At 38.1% G+C, this 16839-nt stretch overlaps 1 protein-coding gene across 1 annotated transcript in view; it reads left to right on the top strand.

The window, feature by feature from the left end:
• The first annotated feature begins 3649 nt into the window (after positions 1–3649).
• Positions 3650–16839, top strand: part of htr1d.S (5-hydroxytryptamine (serotonin) receptor 1D, G protein-coupled S homeolog) — a 30481-nt gene continuing 17291 nt past the window's right edge. Inside the window, exon 1 of the mRNA XM_018249515.2 lies at positions 3650–4067. The gene's annotated coding sequence lies outside the window, so the exon portion shown is untranslated. The remainder of the gene's footprint in view (positions 4068–16839) is intronic.

The following is a 16839-nucleotide window of genomic DNA, read 5'->3' as shown; positions in this document are numbered from 1 at the left end:
TTGCCCAAAAATAACTTTTTCATTTTATTGCAAACACTGAGCACATTCACAACCTATAGAATTCCCAGTCTTTCTTACACTAAAAGATGATGTCACTTACAGTAATAATGTCCGGGTTGCAAACGCTACAATTAAGTAATCATTTTCCACTTTTGAAATTTCCCAGTAACGACTTTTATTTCTATTATTTCCCAATAAATTGCACTGCTTCAATTTTAGCACCTATGTTCATATATCAGCCTCACAAAGTATTATTAGAACTCTAATACAGTTTCCATTTTTCTATTGTTTTTAACCAAGAAAATGCTATATGGTGCTGCCCTTTATCATTTATTCTGTTAGAAACTTTTGCTTTTAAGATACACCACTATATTCAAAGACTTTTTTCCCTCTTGTGATCCAATCTCTGTATTCCTAAAAGACATCCCCCGTTAAAGATTCCCTTTCCCACCAGCATTTCTCTCATAGCATGTTTCATTCTGTGAACAATGAAATCAAATGGAAATAAAACAAAACATACAGGTATGTTTTTACACAATTTTGAACTGCAACAGGCAGTTTCAGTTTGATGAGGACTTTCGTATATCTCTAGCAACCTATAATTGTGATTTCATAATATGGCATAGTGTGGCACAAGGAACAAAGGGCAGGGTCGGACTGGGGTGTTTGTGGCCCATGGACAGTGTTACTTATAGGCCCTCCATGTGAACTTAAACACTAGGCCCTCCATGTGAACTGAAACACCCTCCTCCAAACCTCGCAACCCCTTGTGCTCATGCAAATGTACATACTCGTCCTCCTTAATTTATTACTGTTATATGATCTGGCCAAAGCAGAGGAATGGGGATGGTTTAGGAGGGAATCGCCTGGGTTGGGGTGGCCCATGAAGGCAAGGGACCAGGCCAGGATTTGTGGAAAGGCCACCAAGGCCGGGGCTGCTGCCCAACCACACCCACATTGGTTCAGAAACACTGGCGATGCGCAGGAAATAAAATAGTTTTATTTCCTGTGCACCAATCCCTATTGCTCTCATCCAGATGATGACAATTTGCGCAAATAAAAGGGAAGGGACAGGGCGACGAATGTCAGCGGGCCTAGGGGTGCCTGCTCTGTACCTGGCCCTGCCAGGGTGCACTGGGTGCACTTGTTTTTAGTTAGTCATTATGTAAGGCTCCAGCTCCCTTATGTAACGTTCATAGCGGGATGCCGCTGTAACAGGAGTTAATCTCACACTTCGAAGTGGGTATTGTGGAAGCCCCAGGGGATAGCCTTAAACAAGTGGAGAAGGCATAGTGATATTGCAGGTTTAATGGTAACAGAATCAAACAGGAACAGACCAAAAATCAAATAGTAGGTCAAGACAAAGTCATTACCAGGAAGGCAAGGAATGCTGGAACAAGATCATAGGAACAAGAACACTGGAACTAGGATTTCAGGAACAAGGAACAAAGGTTATCCAGGAACAAACAAATTCAATCAATGACTCAGGGCGGGGTTTATAAAGGGCAGGTGATTGGGAATAGAAAACATATGAAGGAAACCAGAAGGGAGGAGACCAGGGAGGAGACAAACTGGAAACAGGCAGAAATACAGGAACAAAGACAAGATCAGGATCAGCCCAAAGAGCCTCCAGTGGCTCACATGTTAAGTGCAATAGTGTGAACAAGAGTTCGAGTCCTGGGCTGGTCCTTACACATTGTGCATCCAGTGGGACACTCATTTAGCATACCCAACTGGCCGGCTCGTGTAAAGTGATTTCCAACACTTGCTCACAACTGATGAAAATTTGTCAGTTTTTGTTCAGATTTAAATTTGAAAATTTAGGTTCAAATTCAGTTCCCCATTCAACCAACTTTTGCTATGGATTTGGAATCTCGAGAAGTTCTTGTTTGCTTTAGATAAACTAAAAGAACTATGAGAATAAATGTTCATTTCCATGAAATCAGTCTATTACTGCCAGATCAGGAAATATCTATCTACTGTATATTAACTCAATACACCATCGCTATTTAAGTCCAGTTGTAAAGTCTCCTATCTCACAAAAATACTGTGACAAAGTAAAAACTTTAATCGAGTCCTGACTGCAGCAGCATTGAGCAACTGTATTATTCATCTAATACAAAACAAACAAACAAGATTTTACAAATGCAGTTTGATCTCCTAAATCTTGCCCTCATCTTCAGAAGGCAGTGGCTTCCAATGACCCCAAGCCCTGACTCTTACCTAGAGAAGTAGAGGTTATTGATCTGGAGTGGATGAGGTGTGAACATTATGTAAATTTAACTGGTGCACTTGACACACCCAATTTTACTTATTCTACACTGAAAAGGGTATGCACTGTGCACTACATAACACCTGCAGGTGAGTAAAGGTTTGTGAAAGAACTTTTTTTGCAATACATGTGTGGAACTTTTGAATCATAATGGTGGAGCTTTATACTAATTGCTACAAATTTGTACAGATTTCACATTAAATCGCACAGTGAACTAACATAAATACAGTGCTGCAACCTCAAGAACATTATATCTGTTGGCAACAGAAACTATGCAATCCACAAGACTCGATGGAGCACTCTAAACCTTATATGTGAAATCCTCCTGTACAGACTATGGGTGCTCACCCTCTGCCCACTGAAAGTAGAAACCTGTAAGATCTTCTCCACAGAAAGACCATCTACATGGCAGCAGATGTGTGAAAAAACAACACTAAGATGCCCTTTCAATTACAATAATAGTAACTGCATTTTCACTTCCAGTGCACAAAGCAGTTCTGTAGCCAAGGCTGCCAGGGCTTTTCAAGTATACACGATTTAATAATATACAGAGCACCATGCTGGGGATTACAAAAAGTTCCACCTGCCATGTTTGTCTCTGCAAGTGGCACCCATACTCCTGAATGCAATATTGAAAAAATAAATGTAGTTAGAAAATTATGGCCAAGGCAACATCTTTAGTGAACGGACTGAATTTCATAAGTTATTTCTAATTGCACAGGTATGGGACCTCTTATACAGAATGCTAGTGACCTGGGGTTTCCAGATAAGTGATCTTTCTGTATTTTGGATCTAAAAGAAATTTAAATGTTAAATAATCCCAATATGATTGTTTTGGCTCCCGTAAGGAATAATTATATATTAGTTTGGATCAAGGACAAGGTACAGTTTTATTATTACAGAGAAAAAGTAATTCTGTCTGTCTGGTTTCTGGATCCCATACTTGTACTGACGAATAAAAACCGCGTGAGAGTGGCCCTACTGCCCTTAAACAAATATCATATCCCTGATCTCCCTTTGGTTGAACAGACTTCTTCATCAGTTCCCTTAATAAGGCGGACCGCAGATCAATGTCAAGTTTCTAAACCGCAGCAGGTTTGGAGCATCATGAAAGGGTTCTATAAATCTGACAACTGCAGAATGGCAATATTCTATTATCAGATCAGATAGGAATGTGGTTAAATGCATTTGCACAAAAGCATACTATATCTGAGCCAATAAATAGCTTGTTAATGGCTTGCCTGTATATAAATGTAAGCATATTCCTGTGTTGAGATAAACCAGGACCTTCTACATAAAACATTTCTCTGAGTCAACTTTTCCTTACAGCTCTTCAGAAGCATGTGAATCAACAATGTTGATGTGGCTTCCAAAATCTTGCTGCAAATTGCCCAGTCGAAATGACAACATGCATAATTAACTCTAAATTATTCACTCATTCGGTCTGTTGTACGTAAGCACAGAAACCTTCGGAGGTGGTTAATCTATTTTGTATGTGCTGATGTGAATGGTGAAACTCCTCCCTAGACTCATGCACTGAATCCTACATCAATATGTACCTAAGACAGCCTCAGTAGCTAAAGCTGCTCTTACTGTTGGATGAAAGAAGCTTGGTGCAGAGTGTAACCTTGCCAGAACACAGTCCAGATAACACTCCAAATGTCAGTTACAGCAGGACAATGAAGAGAAGGAAGCCACTTCAAAGAAGCAAAACAGTTTAATTGTGGAATACAAATTCTTTTTAAAGTCAGTGGTTCACCTTGGTCCATTGCCAGTGCCAATTTTCTAAATTCTGGTAAGTTTTTTTTTTTTTTGTAAGCTATTGTTTATTTTTGTTAACTGCCATGCTTTCAGCATTTCAATTGTTCAGTGAGGCGGCTACTATTTTTACTGTAGAGTCTAAAAGACAATGTGAAATTTATGTTCCAAAGCAAAAAAAATTGCAGCAGCAACTTAAAAAAAAATACTAGAAAAAAAGGCAAAGTTGCAATGTAAAAATACCGTGCATGTTCTGCATTTTACAGATTAGGGTTGTTTATTCTATACAATAAGCCACATAAAAATAGACAAAATTATATATACAAGCTATGGGGTTGTAATGGGTTACATTATGATTAGTTGGTTTGGAAAGGTAATTCATTTTCTAATGAATGAGAGTAAGTTTCATTGATGACCTATTCATTTTATAGACTGGCTTAAAGGCAGGAGGCTACGGGATCCGTTATACGGAAACCCATTATCCAGAAAGCTCTGAAATACAGAAAGCCGTCTCCCATAGATTCCATTATAATCAAATAATCCAAATTTTTAAAAATGATTTCCTTTTTCTCTGTAATAATAAAGCAGTACCTTGTACTTGAGCCAAACTAAGATATATGTAATCCTTATTGGAAGCAAAACCAGCCTATTGGGTTTATTTCATGTTTACTGGATTTTTTAGTAGACTTAAGGTATGAAGATCCAAATTAAGGAAAGATCCGTTATCCGGAAAGCCCCAGGTCCCGAGCATTCTGGATAATAGGTCCCATACCTGCATGATGTTTTCCTTGTTTTATATCAACTACTATTTTGTGTGACACAAAGGGTTAAAAAAACTTTACTCACAGGAATGAAAAAAACAAAACAAAAAACACACACACACATATATATATATATATATCTATATATATATATATATATATATATATATATATATATATATATATATATATATATATATATATATATATTATATATACCATTAGGTAGTGTTACATACAGCTTTACAATTCAAATAAAATATATACAAAATTATAAATTTTTTATTCTTAATAGAACACTTTTCTGTCAAATAAAACCGGGGTCCTTGCGGGATTGTGTTGGTTGTGCCTAACAAAGAGTTAATATCTGTAGGATCTAATAGGATGGGGAACTAATTGCATGGAACTAATGCTGACTTGAAATGGTAAATTATTCTATATCGAGGGATAAATGTATGAGCTCTGTTTTTCACAAGGCAATCAGTAAGGTGTTACTTTGAGTCCCCTGTAGCTAATCAAATAAAACTGACGAGGGTTACAACAAAAGGTGACAAGTTTAAGTGATTGATAGTCTGTAGTGTCTAATAAAAAGCTTTGCAACCTTTGAATCTGGTCTAGAGACTATCATTACACACCAATGGTGTCTTTGTATTCAAAAGTTGATTCATGGTAAAAATATAAATTAGGTTGACACCAACATGAAAATATTGCCTTGAACACCCCAAAACATTAGTGATGTCTAGCATGAGGTTGTCTATCTGATGTTAAACTACAACACCCCAAATCCCACGACAGTTTCAACAACAGTGGGGAGCCTTGACAACCCACTTATACTGTCATGTAAATATGGAATATATGTACCTGTATATGTTTGTGTTAATACGAAATGTTATTCTTTGTAATGTGTCATGTAACAAGTAGATCTTCTAGCCATGGAGCCCTTCAAGAACAGATGCCTAGTTTCTTATATGCACTTACTTACAACCTGCAATAAGTGGGAGACCACCGGTTGATTAGACTCCTGAATAAATAATGAGCAGGTTGTTGCTCTGCTGCTGCACTAATGACAGTGAGTCAGTAAGAAAAACAATATCTGCTAACTTTTTGCAACTCAGCATTTCAGGGTTAAAAGCTTCTATAAAGAGTTTAAGCATTAATGTTTAATTGTCATAATACCAATGAGCACTGAACTAGACTTCTTAGTGGCCTATTATTTTTGTTTAAAGTTACGTACTTCTGTATGTCTGAAGGTTTGCATGTATGATAGTATATGTATGTATGTATGTTGAAAAACATCTATTTGATACTGCCTATGCTCACTGAACGCACTGTAAAAGTAAATACAAGTAGCATGCAGTCACTATGTCCATCTCCCACTATTCTCATTTTTTTATCTCTCATTGCCCCTCTCTGCTGTCTATATTTTTTATTTTAATATATATTATATATATTATATATAGGACTGCAAACGATGATATACCATAAGCACCGAGAAGTAAAGCATATTTCTATTAGAGACCAATATATTAATTGTTCTGTTGAGTTCATAATTATAGACACAAAGCAGGGACCTTAATGGCCATTAATTAGAGATCTAATCAATTAAATAATTGCCATAGGCATGAGTTAATTGATTGTATGTATTACAAACAAAAGGATATGAAGACTAGATTTTTTTTCTGAAAAGCCTGTCAATAATAGTCTAATGCATGAGTTATAAACATATATTAATTATTAAAAGTGTTTGGCTTACAGTAATATTTATGATGATTGCAGAACCTTGATGCTTTTGTACATAAAAGCCTGTTAAAGAACTAGATCAAGCCTGGGAAATTGACCCCAAGCCTCCAACCCCCATCATCAATAAAGTGGAGGAGGAAGGTTCTTTTTTTTTTTTGTAACTTAAATTTTTTTATATGTATAAGCACAGAATACAGGCAAAATGTATTACAAACAAAAGGATATGAAGACTAGATTTTTTTTCTGAAAAGCCTGTCAATAATAGTCTAATGCATGAGTTATAAACATATATTAATTATTAAAAGTGTTTGGCTTACAGTAATATTTATGATGATTGCAGAACCTTGATGCTTTTGTACATAAAAGCCTGTTAAAGAACTAGATCAAGCCTGGGAAATTGACCCCAAGCCTCCAACCCCCATCATCAATAAAGTGGAGGAGGAAGGTTCTTTTTTTTTTTTGTAACTTAAATTTTTTATTTGTATAAACACAGAGTACAGGCAAAATGAAAATACATCTATGACCATATGTATGGTCTATTGCAGCGTAAGATATCCATTACAATGCAGTCCACATCAATCTGCTATTTAAAGGTTCAGAGTCCAGACCCTGCATTGGTGCAATGGTTAATATCAGTAGACATTTCTTACCAAATTTTGAACATGGATATTTCAATGCCTGATACAAGATAAACAGCAAATAAAACAATGTGAAAACCAGTTGACAATTATTAACATCAAAACAGAAAGCTGAGGAAAGAAAAAAAATAGAAGAAGAAAAAGAAAGGAAAAATAAAAGAAAAGTAGACTCTAGTATTTGCACTAATCAGCACTCAAAGCCCTTAAGTTATCTAGAACTAACCTTTTAACCCGTAGGAGGAAGGTTCTTAACCAATGACCAGTTATAACATAGTACAATTGCAATAAACTTTACTGCATATTCTTTCAGTACTAGCATATGAATTAGACTTCATGTTAATTTTTTCTTAATGCATTCAGAAAAACTAATTATTGTAATGGGTATCAAGGAAATAAAATATGAAATAGACTCCTTAATGTAGCTCCTCTTTAAAATAAGTTTAACAAAAATTGTTCTGAAGATATTTCTCAGTTAAGAATGCTGCACATTTCCCTTATGCTGCTGATTTAAAGCTGTACCAAAGACTCTGACTCTGATTTTTACTCCACTGGGCTCATTTATGAACCACAATTAAATTTTTCTACAGTCACCATATTTATTACCCTTCATTAAAGGTGCTTGCATCTAAAGCTGCTTCTTGCATTTCTCTATAGTTGTTGCCTCCTGTTCCCGAATTAAAAGTAAGTACATCTGATGATGTATGGGAACCCTGGAGCCAGAAATGACAACATCCTTACACCTGAGATTTTCAGTGCAACTCTATCTGATTCGTGTCAAAGTGCCTTTGTGATTATGCATGTCGCTACCTTGCATCTGAAATTATGCTTAAAATATGGGAGGGTGGGGGGAAACATGGAAATTGCACTAGGCCCATTGTCCGGTGCTCATAAATGACCCCTTACATGACTTTTGAAATTTCTGGTATTTTGTTATTGATCATATATGTAATTGTATTGCACTGTTTTACATATCAGAGAAACCAACCTGCTTAGGGTAAGATGGGCTAAAATGAGCCAACAAGCCCTTCACAAAGCAAAACATGCAGTGTAAAGCCTTCTGAAAACAGAAGGTATTTACATGCCTCATGGTACACACACAGCACTGCCTTCATACCAAAAATAAGAGTATAATACTCCCATAAGGCATCATGGTCGGAGACATGCGAATCACTCCTTTATGTCCCTGCTGCCAACTATGTATCCAAAAACGCTGTTTTTTTTTAGCACAGATACAGCCTAATAATTCAGAGCCATATATCCAAACTTATTTTCTGAAAAGGATCCTAATATGCATATATTTTTGCAAGATGCAAGTCTCGATCATGCGGAAACCCATTATATAAAAAACCTGGTAATATGTCAGTGCCAATGACAGTAGTGCTTAAATTGCTTTATCTGGAAAATCCCAGGTCCCGAACATTTCACGTATATTAATCACTTGATATCAAAGTATCCACTTTCATTGATAATTTCTTACTAAAATCCATATTAAGGCTCCCTCTGTTGTCAAAATAGCAGAATAACAATGTGCTGTACAATTTGCTGTGTTAAGCTACATGTTGTTTCCTAAATGCTGTACAAAATAGTCTGCAAAAAGATGTAACAACATAGAACAATGTATCTGTATATTCCAGCTATTACCCCTGACACTAGCCTTGGACGTGGCTCAGTAACCCATTAAAGGTTTTATTTGGCTGTAATTGTCCTGACGTTGCAGAACTGCAACTTTCAGAAGCAGCTGATGAAGATCAGCAGACCTCATATTGCATCAACTAGTCACTATGATAACCATGCATATTAACGATTCATAATGAGAGATACAGTCATATAAATATATAAAGAAAGAATTGTTCAGTGTACCTTCCTAAAAAAGCAATACGTTTTCCGAACGAAAGAGGTGTGATTACCAAAATAATGTGTTATAGAAATGAAAAGAAGTAAAACCCCTCTCTATTCAATTGACCACCAATTAAAGAAAATTCAAATATTAGTGCAGCAGTGTCAGAGTTTATTAACAGTTTCGTTAACGGTTACTAACCCAGTGTTGCTTCAATTATTGGGCAGCCATTGCTGGGTTACCCAATAAAGTGCTATGTGCTAGGTGCTACTAATTCATTAGCAATTAAAAATCATGTAACAGGATTAATTAATATTGTGCTATAAAGTGCTAGTGCTTCAAATGAAATTAAGAAGTTAACTTAAATAACCAGGATTAAATTGACCCAGGTGAGATTAAAGTTAATTCATTATTATATATCACACATTAAAATCCATTCATTATAGAAGATTGTAGATAACTGATTAACTGTTAAAAAGTAAACTTTACTAAATTCATTAAAATTGCTGCAAATCAATTAAGGTAATCTTTGAAGACTGCATAAAAATTGGTGAGTAATAATTAATCCATACACCCCCGTTAAAGTTATAGGGTGTTAAAAAACGTTTGCATAAAATTATTCAAAGGAGACCAGCATTGAAAGAGAAAGGAGGAATAGGAAAATTGTTAGAGGTGGAGAAGTCCCAAGTTCTAGCTGCCAGGGGTGCTTCGCCAATGAGGCGAGTTGAGGCTGTCGCCTCAGGCGGCAGCGCCCCACTAGTTACCAAGGGCAGCAAATATGCTGCTCCTGGTACTTTAAGAGCGAATTTCTGGGGGAGGGGGGGCAGCAGCAACTGCTGCTGCCTCAGGCAGCGGAGGGGCCAGGATCGCCCCTGCTAGCTGCCTATATTTTTCTAAGTCTGGGACCCCACACGGAGGAGAAAGTAGGTCACTGGGGACTGTAGTCTCAATTTTACCTTGCTATCTTATAATTCGGAGAGCTAATCTTCCCTATAAAACTACAAATCCCATAGTGCCATTAGATAACAGGTAAGATTATAAAAGAAGAATCAATGCGGTCGCAAAGGTTTAAAATCAATAGGAAATTATTTTGCAATAGTAAAAATAAGGAAAGCGCCCAGGAGACTTCACAAAAAGCGCTTCCCAGTGTGCCAACACGTGTTTCGCCTGCTGGCTTTGTCAAGGCAAAATCTGAGATACAGTCATGTAATTTTTCCACCACTAACCACAGAGATACAGTCATGTAATTTTTCCACCACTAACCACAGAGATACAGTCATGTAATTTTTCCACCACTAACCTAAAACACACACCCAGTGAGCAAAATGGTTTTGTGATGTGATTTAGATTTAAGTGTATTTTACATCAGATAGGCTCTGCAAAAGGAAATCAAACCTTTGTCTGGCTGTACATTTGCAGGGCTTAACACATGGATTTTTTATTAGTACCTGACAGTCTCATTAACACTAGAAGGAAACCTATTTGGTTTTATATTGATTGTAATTGGGGCTTTTACAAAGACAGAGAGACTCTTCCATACACAAGGCTAACACATTCATACTTGCGTATATTCCTTACTCTTTTATCCTTAAGGTAAATTTGCAGTCCTTCTACAATTCCATTGAGGGAAAGAACTGGCTTTGGAATTTATACTTGAAGCTGGCTGTACAGTAGCTAAGGGCTTTGTAGAGTATTAGGTGCATGCTGATTTTGACAGGATTCAGGATACAGTACAGGAGGTTGAATAAACACATCACAAAGGAATGTGTGCAAATAACATATCCGGTAAATGGAAATATTGTTTACTCTAACAGATGGGGTTTTTCATGTAGTATTATTCGGACTAGTGTCTGTATTGTAACTCAGATTATAACATGGTACTTGGTGGATTTTATTCTTAAAGGGATTCTGTCACAAGAAGACATTTTTTTTTCAAAACGCATCAGTTGTCAGTTTCCTAGGTGTCCTTGGCCATGTGATAAACTTCAGTCACTCTTTACTGCTGTAGTGCAAGACTGCAAGTTGTAGTGATATCAACTTGAACTTACGCATAATTGCACTCAGTGGCACTGGTTCCAGCCCGCCTCCTCCTGCATATCGTATGTGCAGTGCGCTTAGAGTGCTTCTGCCACCTTCCAGGTTTCCACAGTGGCCTGCATCCACTAATGCAGTAAACTAGTGTCTGAAGAACTGGGCACGGACATCTGTGATTTTCAGCATTTTATGCAACGCACAGTTGCAAGTGTTTAAATTATTGGCCATAATTGCGGCCACAGGGTTGTGTTGTGCCCAAAATTGCACTTTGCCCACTGCAGTAATGCAGTTAGCATTTCCTTGCCATAATGCGATGCAGCAAAGTTACAACCCTGTTATAGCTGTACTAAAAGCAGGCCCTACATTACTATAGTATTTGTGGTAGGTAGGTACTGGTGATCCTTCCCCCATCCTGTGGAAGAATTAGGGCAATAAAATATGTATGTGGAGACTTCAATTACCTCCCTAATATTTAGTGAAGCATTGGATCATGTAATTAATCTCTGAGGACCACATGCTTTTATCTAGTACAAATGGTGGGTGGTAAATGAGTCCTTGTGTGCCCCCCCCATGCCCACCCTGGAGTGCAGTCTAAGGTTAAGGCCACACGAGGAGATTTTGTCACCTGGCGGCCTCACTGAGGCAAGTTTGGGTGACTATACAAAACGCATCACCGCGTGTGCATTAGCGCATACGACTTTTCATTGTAGCCTATGGGGAAAAACGCTGAGGCAGTTCGGGGAGATAGTAGCTCAAAAGACGAGCCGATTAGTCGCCAGGCGACAAAATCTCCCAGAATCTTCTCGTGTGGACTAGCCCTAATAGTCCTTCCCCAGCAACCATGGTGGTGCAGTTATTTATCCCTAAGATCCCCCAAAGAAGCTCTATAATATTTTAAGTGTGTCTTATCTGATAACACTTATCTAATAATACCCACCCCCTTAAATGAGGTACAGTGTGTTTCCTAAAATAGATAAACCATTTCACCCCTAACCCTTTATGCATCCTCTCTCCATGCCAGGGGGCAATAGCAGAAAACACTGTAGGGTTAATTTACATAGTGCCATGTGAAAATAAGTTTCCAGATGCAAATCACAATGGGTTTTTTTCAAAGCAGAATCTTTTGGTGTATTTTGCACAATGCACAGGTACCATAGCCTTGTAGCATACCACAGGTGTCCTGGGAAAAAAATACTCCATTGTGGTAAGAATACATGAGAATTTTACACATTGCATTGTGTGGAAGAGACGTACAATGTTTCTCTCTCTTTTTGTTTTGAGATGATATTGCTTTATTTTTGAATATTTATAAGCTAGTACGCATCTAAGCCCCAAACAGAAATGTATGAACTGTTTCTTTATCAATAATCACAGTTGAAATTCATTATCCTTCTATAACAGATTCCGGAAAAAGATTAGTAAATTCATTTCCACAAGTATATTATTATGTTAACAAATCCATTATGCAGTATCTGTAGCACTGTATATTGAATTACGAAGATAGCCATCTTTAAAATAGCACCGCTATGTAAACAACGCTATGGCTATTGGTAAAATAGAAACGGAGAGAAAATTGTATGTTACCACTACATGTAAATGCATGTGTGTGTATGTGCAAATAACATTGTGATATAATTTAAGATACTGAAAGTGGCATCAACTGGTTTTCAACAGCCATAAGACATAATTAATTACCCTTGATATTGCCCTTCAGGAAAAAAGTGCTTCAGAATGTGTTTTTTGTTTCTCCACAACCAAAAAAAAGGCCCTGCCCAAAAGAGCTTACAATCTAAAAAGACAATTTTCACACTTTTTTTTGAAAGGTATGAAATTTTGTCCCATGGTGCACTATGTGATTTCAGACAATCACTGTATCTAGATAGGGCTAGGTCAGGGGTCAGCAATCTTTACTATCAAAAGAGCCATTTTGCCCTCTTTTCCACTAAAGAAAAATAATCTGGAGCTGTAATACATAACACAGTTTACAAACTTTTAAAAGTTTTAACCTTTTTTTTAATTGTAACTGTTACAACAACAGAATACAACAAACAGAAGTGCAGTGTGTATGTGTAGGCCTACTTTGAAATAAATGAAGCACTGAATAGCCCTATTAAATGCTAGTGTTCTCATCTGTTTAATTTGACTTCTGTTTCTGAAGCTCCATGCTGATCTTCCCTCTCTTGTCTTGAGTGTGTGACCGCGGTAAGGGCCATGATGAATCGTCTTCCTGCTGCGGCTCGGTCTTGCCTGTCACTCCTGGGACGTCTATACAGCCCTCGCACCTGCTGGCGGTTCCTGAATGTGCGACCGCACACTCAAGAAGCCACCAGCAAGTGCAAGGGTTGTATAGACGACGTGACAGGCAAAGCCGCAAGACCGAGCCGCAGCAAGCAGGATAAAGAGCTGCACGGGTTGCCTACCCCTTGGCTAGAATAACGAACTGGACCATTGACACAAGCATTGCCTCAGTCCTCCCTGTTCCTGTGTAGTCTGTGGGTGAATATCATCAGCCAACTGTTTGTAGTCAATACCACATAATCAAGCTAATGGCACAGTTACTTCTGTCACCTACTTTATTTAGCAATAACACACAAAGTGTAGACTAACCCTCAAAAATGGGCAAAGGGAAAGAAACACTGTCCTTAAAATGTACATTACTTTAATGTTCCTGTTATGATGTTTATTGCACAGCAATTGACACTACAATTGCACAGTGGACAAGAGAAAATGTATTATTCATGATTTGTCACCTAAATGGCTATTTGTAGGAAGTGATAGAACAAACTGCTTTACCGACAGTTTTGATTAATTACCTAGTGGGAAGTTACTCGACTGCACACATACTCATGCTCACACGCATACATACAGGCGTATTCAGACACAGACTCTTTGACTGAATTCCACTTGCTTTATCTCCCTTTGTGCCAGATAATTGGTTGCCAGGCTAAGTTATTTACTAGATAGGAAAATGATTTGGGAAAGATACATTTGTGTTTTCTATATTTTTTGTTATGGAATAGTACTTATTAGTGTGTGGAACAAAGAACATAAAAATTCATTTTTGCCAACATTTTAGCAGAATTAGCCAATGAATAAACCTGCACTCTGTCTCACTATTTCTAGATTGGGGTAAAAATTACAGAATTAGATGCAGCTGTTTTTGAAGGCTAGAACAATGCATGAAACAGTGGTACATGCATCCCTATTTGCTTTGTTACAATTGATAGTTTTCATTTATTTAGAGGGTCCAAAAAGATGTTAGCATGTTCATTTATTAAACATTGATACTGATGGTTCAATAATAGCAGTTTCAATACTATGAATGCTCCTGGGCACAAAATCCTGTCCATGAGGGTGGAACTCAGATAACACCTTATATCCAGTAGAGCTTTTGTGCTCTGAACCTTTGTGCCTATGTCCCTTTGATGTCAAATACATCAGAAGCAAAGCACTTACTGTAACACCTAACTTTCAAATGTATTAAAGGAGCGCGGGACGTCCAATTTTCATTGTTTATTTGGCAGTACACCTGGAGGTGCAAAAATGTTTTAAAAAAAAAGTAGGGACACAGTTTGTTTTGAGCCAAAAACACAGAGATTCTGCACTTTCCTCCCCCTCCAATTACTAAATAAACTCTATCTCTATCTATTTAGGCAAATGTAATGTAAATAAATGTTGATTGCAACATCATATTTATACAGGGAACATGTTTAACATTCTGTTGTAATGAGTGGTGTCCCTCTGCAACATATTGCTCTGTGTGAGATTCAATACACATTATCAAAGCCTGTTTTAGCTGTATTACAGTTTCCTGCTAAAGTATGTTATAGCCTTATAGAAGGAATGTAAGATTTGTCAGAAGGAACCATATTGTTCAATTTGATTCTACACCGATCCCAGATCCTCAATGAACAATAAAGATGGACAGTATTCCAATCAATATCACTTACTCTATAGGAGAATTAGCAAAGAGATTAGCTGAACAACTGAGCTGAATTTGGCAACCCATTTGCTCACCTGGGGTAGTTTATTGACCCAAATGACTTTTAGGATTGACAGGGAAGGTTAGTTAAATAACTTTTGAGGGGAAAATTAAGGCAGAGGGAACTGGCCAATAACCAAAAAGCAGCAAAAAAACCCAGTAAAATTACCATCTACAATTCATAGACAGTGCACAGATCTATAGATATAGGTATTAGCAGTATCTGTGCGAATCAGATGTCAGTTTGATGGAGGGGATCGATGAATTGCTTACAGTGGTGTAACTAGAAACCTGAAGGGCCCTGGGGCAAACATTTTACAACTGGGCCTCTCGGTACCACGGACTGGACCACAACCATATCTGACCTGATTATATTATGAAGTAGACAGAGATATTCCAAGATATTTTGGAAACTGGTCTTCATTTGTGTATACGTTTTGAATAATACAACTTTTTGTTCAGCAGAAATTTTTGCTGCAGGTGGCTAGGGTCCTATACCCTAAAAGCAGACAATGGGTTAAAAGATAAGTTAAAGATAAACAGAGAACATAAATATAAAGCAATATAAATTATACAGTGTACAATATAACAGTGTAGCCTCAGACAACAAATTGGAGCATTGTGGGAATTGTAGTCCACCAATATCTTTATTAGATACAGGACTGTCCCTTAGTCATATTGGGGTCGTGCTATTTACAACCTAACCTCTGGTCCTAGGATCCTCCAACAGCCATTTTATTCTCCTCCACCTACAGCCACTGCTCCCTGGGGCATCCTGGCACTGCTCCTCCAACAACAAACACAGCTCTGGACATAAAGTTTGTGAATTACTGAAAATTAATATACTGCCTGCCCAATAAGAGGTGAGGGTAATTATAGTTCATTTAAAGCAGAATCTTGAAGCCATGCCCCACAATGTGCACAACTACATCCCTCACCTAGTTGCTTCATGCCTTACCTGGGGTGGCCCCCAAGGTTCTACACCTGACAGGCTGCTGTCTATTCTATTGCTCCTCCAGCACACACCAGCAGCACTTCCCCTTATATTGAACTGGAATATTCCTGTGCTGAGTACAAATGATACTTGCTGCTTCAGTTGAAGAGAGTGGAGCATGGGATGAATACGTTGTTAATTGCTAGGAATCAAGAGCTCCTGCTGCTGGAGAATCTGGAAGCAGCCAAAAGAACAAGCCATAATAAGGTATAAAGTGAATCAATTGCCGGAACTGAAGGGGCCTTATTTGACAGACCAGTGACTTGCTGCTCACTGGGAGCTGAGAATTATTGTAGACAGCTGGTCTGGGCAGGTAGGAACTCCCTTTGGATCCTATCTGTGTTCCTTGCTTATCTTGCCTTTAAGCAGGCCCTGTCTGCACTGCCCTACCTGCTAAACCACCCATGGCAGGACTTTTCTGAAATGGTCAGTTTAAAAACAACTTCGACCCTTTATTCTCTTCTTCTTTTCTGTCCCTTTCTTAACTAAAGGAGAGGGAGTCTCCCCTCTGTACTGTTGGAAAAATGTAAATGCTAAATAAAAACTTACAAAAAAAAAATAAACTGCAATCCATATTGGCTGATAATGACCTCACACGTAGTGCCACCTACTGGTAGAGAAGGCACCCTAGGCAGCCCAGCCGACCCCCTCCCTTCCCCCGTCATGTGCATGCATGTTAACACCATTTGTGCACTCATGTGTGGGTCGCATAGCACACAAGCATAGTTCCAGGTGAGTCTGGTCTAGGGCTAGGCAGAAGAGGTACCTGCCCAGCACCCCCCAATCGTTGCGCCCTAGGCAGCTGTCTCTTCTGCCTACTCCC

Source organism: Xenopus laevis, chromosome 2S (genome assembly GCF_017654675.1).
Source record: "Xenopus laevis strain J_2021 chromosome 2S, Xenopus_laevis_v10.1, whole genome shotgun sequence".
NCBI lineage: Eukaryota > Metazoa > Chordata > Amphibia > Anura > Pipidae > Xenopus > Xenopus laevis.
This window is presented reverse-complemented; position numbering and strand designations above follow the sequence as displayed.